The 9,002-nt window shown below is 36.1% G+C and overlaps 1 protein-coding gene across 1 annotated transcript in view; it reads right to left on the bottom strand.

Annotated features, from left to right (window-relative positions):
* sqz (squeeze) overlaps positions 1-7,074 on the bottom strand; it is a 26,575-nt gene extending 19,501 nt beyond the window's left edge. Inside the window, exon 1 of the mRNA XM_017623363.1 lies at positions 7,004-7,074. The gene's annotated coding sequence lies outside the window, so the exon portion shown is untranslated. The remainder of the gene's footprint in view (positions 1-7,003) is intronic.
* Between the last annotated feature and the right edge of the window lie 1,928 nt (positions 7,075-9,002).

Genomic DNA, 9,002 nt, shown 5'->3' with positions numbered 1-9,002 from the left:
AAAAAGAAGTCTGATGAGGAGATGTGGTGATCTCCGAAATAGTGCTATAACTTCTACCGCTTAGACTTTGTTGCTTTTTCAATTTTTCCTAATAAACAATCGTGATACAAAGCTCAAAAAAAAAAATAAAAATAAATAAAAAGTTTTCCTCAAAGAGTTAAGAATGATAAGTGTTTTATACCCTATATATATCATCGTTTTATAAATTTTAATAAAAATGTAAACTGTCTTGCAAAAACGTAGTGTAATCGGCCCTAGTAAAAAACTGCTATCGCATTACCTTCGGCAGCACTGGCGGGCACACACACAGACAGTTGATGCGAAAAAATGAAAATGTACATAAACATGTAGAAAAAAGACGCAATAAGGAGTACAACAGAGAGACCAGCAAGCCAAATAAAGTGTATATAAAAAATGGTTAGAAGAAAATTGAATGAGGCGAATGAAATTATGCAAAACGAAATTGTGTAAAAGAAATAAAAATTTACTCAAGTGATGAACGTTCGCGGGCAATGCTGGTGGTGGTGGCGGCGTCATTTGAATGATGAATGACGGTCGGTCGGTGGGTGTGGGCAGGAGGGTGTCGCGATGACGACTTACATATGCGTATGTTTGTATTAGAGTCCAGCGCAAGTGTATTTGCCGCATTTCGTTCAATAAGTACTCCTTGCATTGTACTCTACTCCCAACACATTGTTACTCTTTTTCCGCATACATACACTACTTGGCGTTGAGAGAGTAAATACTTGACGTACTTGCTATTACTCCACCAAAGTACGTACCATGATAAAAACATTACAAGGTAAAATCATTGAGAGGCAGTCTGACGTTTGCCAACAATATAATTTTAAAATTCGAGCTCAGGCTCACACACACATTCTCATTTTTAATCTCAAACAACAACAATTGTGAACAATTTCATTTTTTTATTTTCAATTTTATATGATTTTAAAATGTTTGCAAACGTCAGAAAAAAATCATGGCCGACGAATTGAGAGAATGGTTTTACCTTCTAATGTTTTTATTATGGTACGTACTCTACTTTCCCTCATCGCGTACGAGAGATATTTGCTGCTGCCAAAAGGGAGTAGCAAATCTACTCTCTGTATACTTGTAGTACGGTAAGTACTTGCGTATTAAATTTCAATTCTGGTTGTTAGCCTACTAGTTGATATCGTTTGCAGCGCTGGTCAGTGAAATTGAAAGAGTAAAAATAGAATATGGAAATTGACGATGTAAGGAAATGTTTACGGCCTTATTTATAAAAAATAACGTAGATTTAGACAGTTGTTTAATGTGACATTTTCATAAAACTTTTGTATTCAAGCAGCTTTTTAAATCTATGTATGTACTTAAATTTTTATGAAAGTATTATTTCTCGTCTCTAATTTTCTATAAAACTATTTGCAGTCATTAACCAACAAATAAGTTGTCAAAAACAATAACTTAAGCAATGCTGCTATACGAAATAAAATTATTAGTGGCAAATCAAAATTTTGAAAAGTGCCGATTTTCACATTCGATAGTTGGACATGGTAGCGACGAGATGTACGAGCATTTTTTTCTTAAGAGCTGCATACTGATTTAAGAAATTTTTTATAGAAGAAAATTTATTTTCCATTTATTGTGCGTAATTTTATATGAATTTTTAGTTTTTCTTGAGAGCCTTTACAAATAAAAAAAATTTCGGAATATGTACATACATATGTACATACATACGCAGCCATATAACTTGATTTCAAGAGAAACGAATTTTCATTTGGCACGTTCAGAAGGCGAAACAGCTCAGTAACTGGTGCGATTGCACCTTCTGAACGCGTTGTTGCGTACTTCTGATCAACTGAATAGTTGCGTGTTAGATGATCGTAATATTTTTCTGATCATTTGAGACAACATGTTGGTGTGTACCTTTGAGAGTTGAATTTGACAGCTAATGTATGAAGTCGTTCAAAAGACGCATAACGATCACTGATTTTTGTTTAGCAACGGTTGCGCTCAACTGCTGCGCCTTCTGAACCTACCTTTTGATAACTTTTTTTTTTTGATAACACTGCGACAGCTCAAATTGGTATTGAGTAAACCCAAATGCAAGATAGAGTTTTTGAATTTCATTGAGTTTTTTTAATAAATACTGAAATTAGAGGTGTATGAATGGCGAAAGAAAAACTTCATGCGATTTTTTTAAATCGATACTACATTTTAACATATGTCCATGCATACATAAATATATATATATATTTTAATATGAACNCACAAATGTATGTTTTCTTCGAAAATACTCAAGTACTACCAGTAGAGTACTCTACTGTCAAATACCTTTTACTCGCAGTAGTTGCGGAAGGCAAAGTAAATACTCTACGCGTCTTGCTATTGATCGGTAGTTTACGTACGCTTGCAGAAACTGGTTTATGCTTACTCACACTTGACCCGAACGATGAGAGTAAAGGAGGGAAAGTATTTGCGCGGCGATCGGATGTCTTGTTAGGCCCTTTAAATGGAATTGCGCAGGAGTTTAGTTTGTATGCTTGCCGCGACAACTGTAAGCGATGAAAGAGACACACACATACATACATATGTAATAGGTATGCGCACGAAATAAATGAATGTACGCGGCGCCGACACGCGCGTATGTTTTTTTTCTGATAATTTTTATTTCATTTATGAATTTCTAGCCACATGTGTGAGTGTGCAAATATTTAATGCATATCAATTTGCGTGAATTTTTGTTTGTTTGTTTCTGAAACGATCTGTGCTTTTGTTTAGCTATGAGCGTTTAGTAGCACATACTCGTAGGAAGTAGCGCGAATTGCTAATTTTGGAAATGGCCGATTAGCATTTTCGATTGCGTTTGTGCGGTAGGGGGCCCGAGAGCATTGATTGCTGTATGCCTAATAGCGATAAGAATTGGAATTATGAACTTGCACTAGAAACAAGCGTTTCTTCATATTTATACAGTTGATTTTTAATTAGAAACTTCGGTTGTATCCGCGAATGATCAAATAACAACGGGTATAAGTCAACCAATCCAAACTTAAATTCCGTTATTCGGAGTTGTTTTATGTACATATGTATTTCGCTGCGACATTAAATCAATGAAATTTTTGCAAACAGAGGCCTCTGCATGCTTTCCAAGCTTTGCAATTCGATGGGCAACTTCCTCTTATGTTGTTGTTGTAACAACATACTAATGCTACTAGAGCAACAGTTCTTGAGCAGGTATAAATATACAAAAGTAGTTTCTACTTAGACCCAACAGTCGTGGAAAATATCGTCCTCTTATTGAAGCCCTTACTGTGTTCTACAAAGTTTTAATCGAATTTAAATTCAAACCACTCTTCACATCTTACATAATGGAACATTTTCGAATTGTAGTGGTGTCTACATCAAGATTTGATTTAGTTTAGATTGGTTTCGATTCGATATTCGTCTTCACTGGAGGCGTAATTGTTGGCTTTCAATCCTGAAGGGAGTGTTCTATCCCGTCGGCCGTCCATTGCTTTGCATACGTACATATGTACTTTCGAAGAAGACCAAGAGCTATCAATATGATAGGTGATATGCGTGAGCATATATAGACAAATCAAAAATAACACTGAAATTAACATAAAACTTCTTTAGTTTTGAAGTTAGTTTTTAAAAGAGCGAGTCTAGATTCACCGTATTGTATTAGGTGCTATTTGTAGGAAACCCAATCTTTTTTAGGCCGAAGATAATGGAGTTATCATTTTGTATCGATGACTTCCAGACTTAGTTCACTATCTTATTCTGCTATCCTTTCGTGACTTTCATAGGTGCTTTCACATTTACAGCGTGGCGACGAATAACTATTACCCAGATATTTTTGAGAAATAAAAGAGTCCTTTATAGATTTTGCGAAAAAAGTATTTTATTGTTATTTTTCCACAGATTTTACTTTAGTTGCATTAATTAGTTTTTAAATTTTAATCCTTATTTACATTTGCCAGCAGTGTAAACTTTGAGAGGAAAGTTCATTTGGCACGCAGGTCTTCGTCAGTTAATTTATTCCATATCTTCTGTAACCATAGGCTAATTTTCTCCATTTTGAGTCCCTTATACTCCCCCTTCTGTCCAACCTAAGGCCTCATACTCAAAAATCGAATAGACTCGGAACTGGTGACTAGGACGGTCATTCATTCGACCAACCTTATACAGTTTTTTTCTTTTTTGTACTTTTTTTATACAAAGCCTAAGAAAAAATACACCTGAAAAAGATTTGCGTGCCAAATGAACTTTTCTCTCAAAGTTTACACTGCTGGCAAATGTAAATAAGGATTAAAATTTAAAAACTAATTTATGCAACTAAAGTAAAATCTGTGGAAAATTATCAATAAAATACTTTTTTCGCAAAATCTTTAAAGGACCCTTTTATTTCTCAAAAAAACCTGGGTAACAGTTATTCGTCGCCGCTCTGTATACTCGTTTAGTTGAGGGAGTGGGCGAACAGCTTGTGAATTGGTGTAGAGAAGGGGAGATTACCTTTTGTTATGAGTATTTACATATTGGGGATTCCATTGGAATAGTCATGCTTCGGTTGGGATAATTAAATGGTGTGGATAGGTGTGATTATCAAATTGTAACCATAAAATAGTCACCTCCGCATGAATCTATGTAGAGCCCCTGGTTAGTTTGTTAGCAGTTGCTTACTACAGAGTTCCAAACATACCACGGGAGCCTGGTATGAGCAATGCCTGCACAATAGGAGCGTTGAGGATCGTGTGATGTGCCAAGATGGGTTATCGTTAGCCATGGATGGCCATGCCAGCGACTCACAGTGGCTCGGATCGCAAATCTAGCTGGACGAAACTATTTAAACAAATACTCGTTGATGGATCTTTACATCACTTCTTACCTAGGGGATTTTTGGGTCGCTGATTACGAATCTGAAGTCACTTATCAAAAATTCAAAATGGCGGATTCAATATTGCGGACGAAAATTAAAAAAAATCGGTAATTTCTATGAAACTAAGTATCTGGGGGTTTTCTGGGTCGCTGATTACATATCTAAAGTCATTTACCAAAAATTCAAAATGGCGGATCCAATATGGCGGACAAAAATTAAAAAAAAGGTAGATTTCTATGTAGCTGGGTATCTGGGGGTTTTCTGGGTGGCAGATTACGAATCTAAACTCATTTACCTAATTTACTTCGGAACGAGCATTTTCATCAGATATTTCTTTCAATTTACTAATCACATAATCACGGACACCTTGTTGTCTTTTAGAAGTTTCAGCAACACTTCTCCAAATGTCAAACAACTCACCTCTTAAGATTTTCTTTACCATGACTAAAATTTAAGATCACAGCAAGAAACACAAATAAATTTCAGAAAAAAATTTATAACAGCGCCTAAAGATTTGCATGCCTGTTGGATAATTTTTTAATTTCAGAAAGCAGAAAATTCGCGAGTTACTATTTTTTTTAACTCTTACATAACCAAAGTTTTTATAACTCCAAGTATTTTTCTGTTTTAACACACAACAAAAAATGAATATCCCCTTATGCACTTGTGCATGAGTGTGTTCGCAACACTCGGTTGTGTACGGAAAATGCGCAAATCGCCTGAACATATTCAGAGTAACATTTCTTTTTCACTCCTTATTCTAGATTATACCTCTTCAGTAAAAAAAAAAATTGATTTATCTCTCCTTTAAAAGGCGCAATCTGATTTTCAAATTGGTTTTCTGCCCAATTCGCCTAGGTATAGTGCGACGGGAGGAAAAGAGAGTTATCGGACGATAAAGCTCGCCTATGTCGGACGGTTTGCCAGTTTTCAATGGTGTGGCAACTTCCACATTTCCACATATCAGGAAGAATAAGAAAGAAATTTGCCAGATTGGGAACATTGGTGAGTTAGTGTACTTCCGTTGGACGAAAGCCGGTGCTACCCACAGGTATGGCTCGGATTTCACCATACTTACAGCTTATGTTTCAGTGAATTAACCTTAATAATTAAGAATAAATGTAACAACAAATACAAATAAAACTAAATAATACTAACCAAAACGCAAGTATCCAAACAGTTCTAGAAAGCAGTGAGCGAAAGGTGGCGCTTTTCTGTTGACAAAGTTCAGTAGCAGCGCCACTAAATAATAAAAGCACGTGCTATAGCAAACTGTGTACAATTTCCTCTCAGGTACTTTCTTAGTAAACACCTATTTTGATATTAATAGTCACACGCCAGTGCAGGTTTTCCAACGAATTTTTCAAATGTTTCTTTTTTCATGCGCTTTCAACGTTCCGACAATACAATTTTATTGTTCTTATATTTCGAGCACTTGTTAGTTAGGAAGTTTGTGTTGCTTCCATTTAATGAACTCAGCGTTTTTTTTTCGCGATCTCGTCTTTCTATGTTCTCCAATTTGCCTTCGCTTACAACTGGCGGTTATTTCTAGATTTCGTCTTTGCCGCTTTCCTGCGTTGGTGTTGTAGCCGATTTTCAATGCTCGTGGTTTGTTGATTTTCGTAATACTTGCGAAAAAAGTAAGCGATTTTCAGCTCCTCTGCTCCACTTTTTACAAATTCAACGCCTACGCGCACAAATTTACGAACACATTTAGCGAAGAATTCAACTGGCACTGTTTTTTCTTTGCTGTTGTTGTTTTGCAGCTCCTCCTTCAATTCGATCTTCTCTCTACTTTCCTTCTACATTCATTCTTTGTTTTCGGGCACACCGTCGCACGAAATACGAAAAAACGCGCACACATACAATTAGCTACAAAAAACTACGCGTACTAAAAAAAATGGCCGCGCTTATTGGCACTGCTGATTGCTCCCAAAATATGTATGTAAAAAATATATTTTTTTAATTTTTTCTACTTTGCAAAAACACGTGCGAAAAATGCATACAACAACACCGAGTTTGCGTGCAATTTTAGTTTACTTTGTTTGTGTTTTTTACTTCAAGTAGAATGTTTCCAATTACAATTTCTTCTTGTTGCTGTAACTTTTTGCTAACAACACACAAATATACACACACACTCACAGTAAAAGATTACAAGTCGCGCCTACTACCCAAAGACCGTGTCCGCTCGCTGTCAAAGCAAAAACTTGACTGTCGCTACCAGCAAAAAAAAAATCACATCACGATTTTTTCAAATTGGCTGCTGCTGCTCTGTTGGTTGCGCTGCTGCGACGCGCAGCTACAACCGAGTGAAGGCAGCGAAGACACTGTTGCTGTTGGCGCCTGATATGCGTCAGCGAGATAGAGAGAGGCAGAGTGAGAGAAATTGACTCTCATGTAATGCAGGCTGCAGTGTTGTAAGTAAACATTCATTAGGGCGGTATGCAAATTTGTTTGATTTTCGTAGGGCTGGTCCAATTTATATATTTGGATAACCGGTCGGATATTCGTGTATACGTATAAAACCCGGATATCTGGTTAACTGCGTTATACGGATATTCGAAACAGTGTTTGAACGGATTGGTAAAAAATTTCTCAAAATTAAGGAATCTTACGAGTTGCCCAATAAATAACCGAACACTTCATTAATGCACAAACATTTGAATTTTATTGTTGATTTTTATATTCCAAAAACTGGACACGCGGTTAGTATCCGTTAATTTTGTTATCTGGGTATTCGGAAAACCGTATAGTCAAAGATCCAGATTGAACTCGCAGCCTCATATTTTGGTGTTAAGGGAATTTTTGAAAAAAAAAATATATAAAAACTCTTAGGAAAATGCGATTTCCATTTCACATTAAAATGCTTCAGTGGACGTAATAGAATACATAAGCACACCAAACTTTTTTAGTCAGTTTGGATTAGGGTTGTAAATCACAATGAGACTATAGATGTTTGAAGAATCGCTGTTTCGAAAAATTACCTATGTCGATGATAGTTCGATGTATCGAATTAAAGGATCGATGTTTTTACCGACGTTTTTAGGAAAGTTTGCCGAGTTTTTTTTTTTGATTATTGCACACACTTGTTAATTGGATTTATATAGTTTTTGTTAAAGAATGACCAAATTTTTTATAAAAAATAACAAAAATTTAGATACGAAAAAAAGAAATTGTTAAAACTTGTTAGTATGTGGTGGGATAATATTTTGAAACGGCTTTTCATCCGATGGCGAGTTCGTCGGCAAGTCGATACGAGGTCATTTGGCGAATTTGGTGATGATGCTAAGCAATGTTACAGTTTCACTAGTTTTAAAGCAATTCAACTATTTCTTACTAATTTACCAAAGGAACTTACTTGGGCATAATTCCATTAAAGTACTTATTTATCAAACGCTTGCTCAAAATTTTAAATGAAATGGCTGCCAGTAGGAGGTACATCTCTCTAAGCGGTATTATACCAAAGTGTCATATTGTGTGTTACAATTTTTATTTTCCCGAACCAAATTGAGGAAATTTGATAGTTCCACTTCCTTTATCTTTTTAAAGCTGGGGAAAATTAAATTCCCAGCGTTTAAGTCGCCTTTTATGGAGAGTTGGCCATCGGCATAGGAACTAGTGCATCTTTCCTCCTCATCCTCATACCGCCAATTTCTGTAGAGAGAACTTGTTGGTATAAGCCATACTTGGAATATTGACACAGTATCCTGCGTGAACGCCGAAAGGAATTCTTACTGTTGGACTTATTAAACGTCAAAAATTACCCAGTTCGTTTTTCGTCAAGCCTTGGTCATAAAGACCTTGGAATTTCGCCCATATCTCGGTTGGTACAGAGGTCATTTGTTTCTCGAGCTGAACATCTGAGTCGACTGCATTGCCATCTCAATGGCTATTTTGTTCCCTTCTATGTACATATATTGCTTCCTCCACTTACTTTTCTGTATCAGGAGAGCATACTTCTCTATGTACTACAGTCCTCAGACCGGCGATATATGTGTGTATGTATGCAATTGATTGATATGCATGTCTTTGAATGAGCGATCGATTTAGGTGTAAATTTTATAAGTTTTCTTCGGTAGACTAGCGTCATATTCTTCGCTAGTTTGCAATCGTATACGATACTTGAAGCGGAATTCTCGAT

The sequence above is a fragment of the Rhagoletis zephyria genome, unplaced genomic scaffold, assembly GCF_001687245.7.
Source record: "Rhagoletis zephyria isolate East Lansing unplaced genomic scaffold, Rhagoletis_zephyria_1.1 Rzeph_scaffold_03161, whole genome shotgun sequence".
Lineage (NCBI taxonomy): Eukaryota > Metazoa > Arthropoda > Insecta > Diptera > Tephritidae > Rhagoletis > Rhagoletis zephyria.
This window is presented reverse-complemented; position numbering and strand designations above follow the sequence as displayed.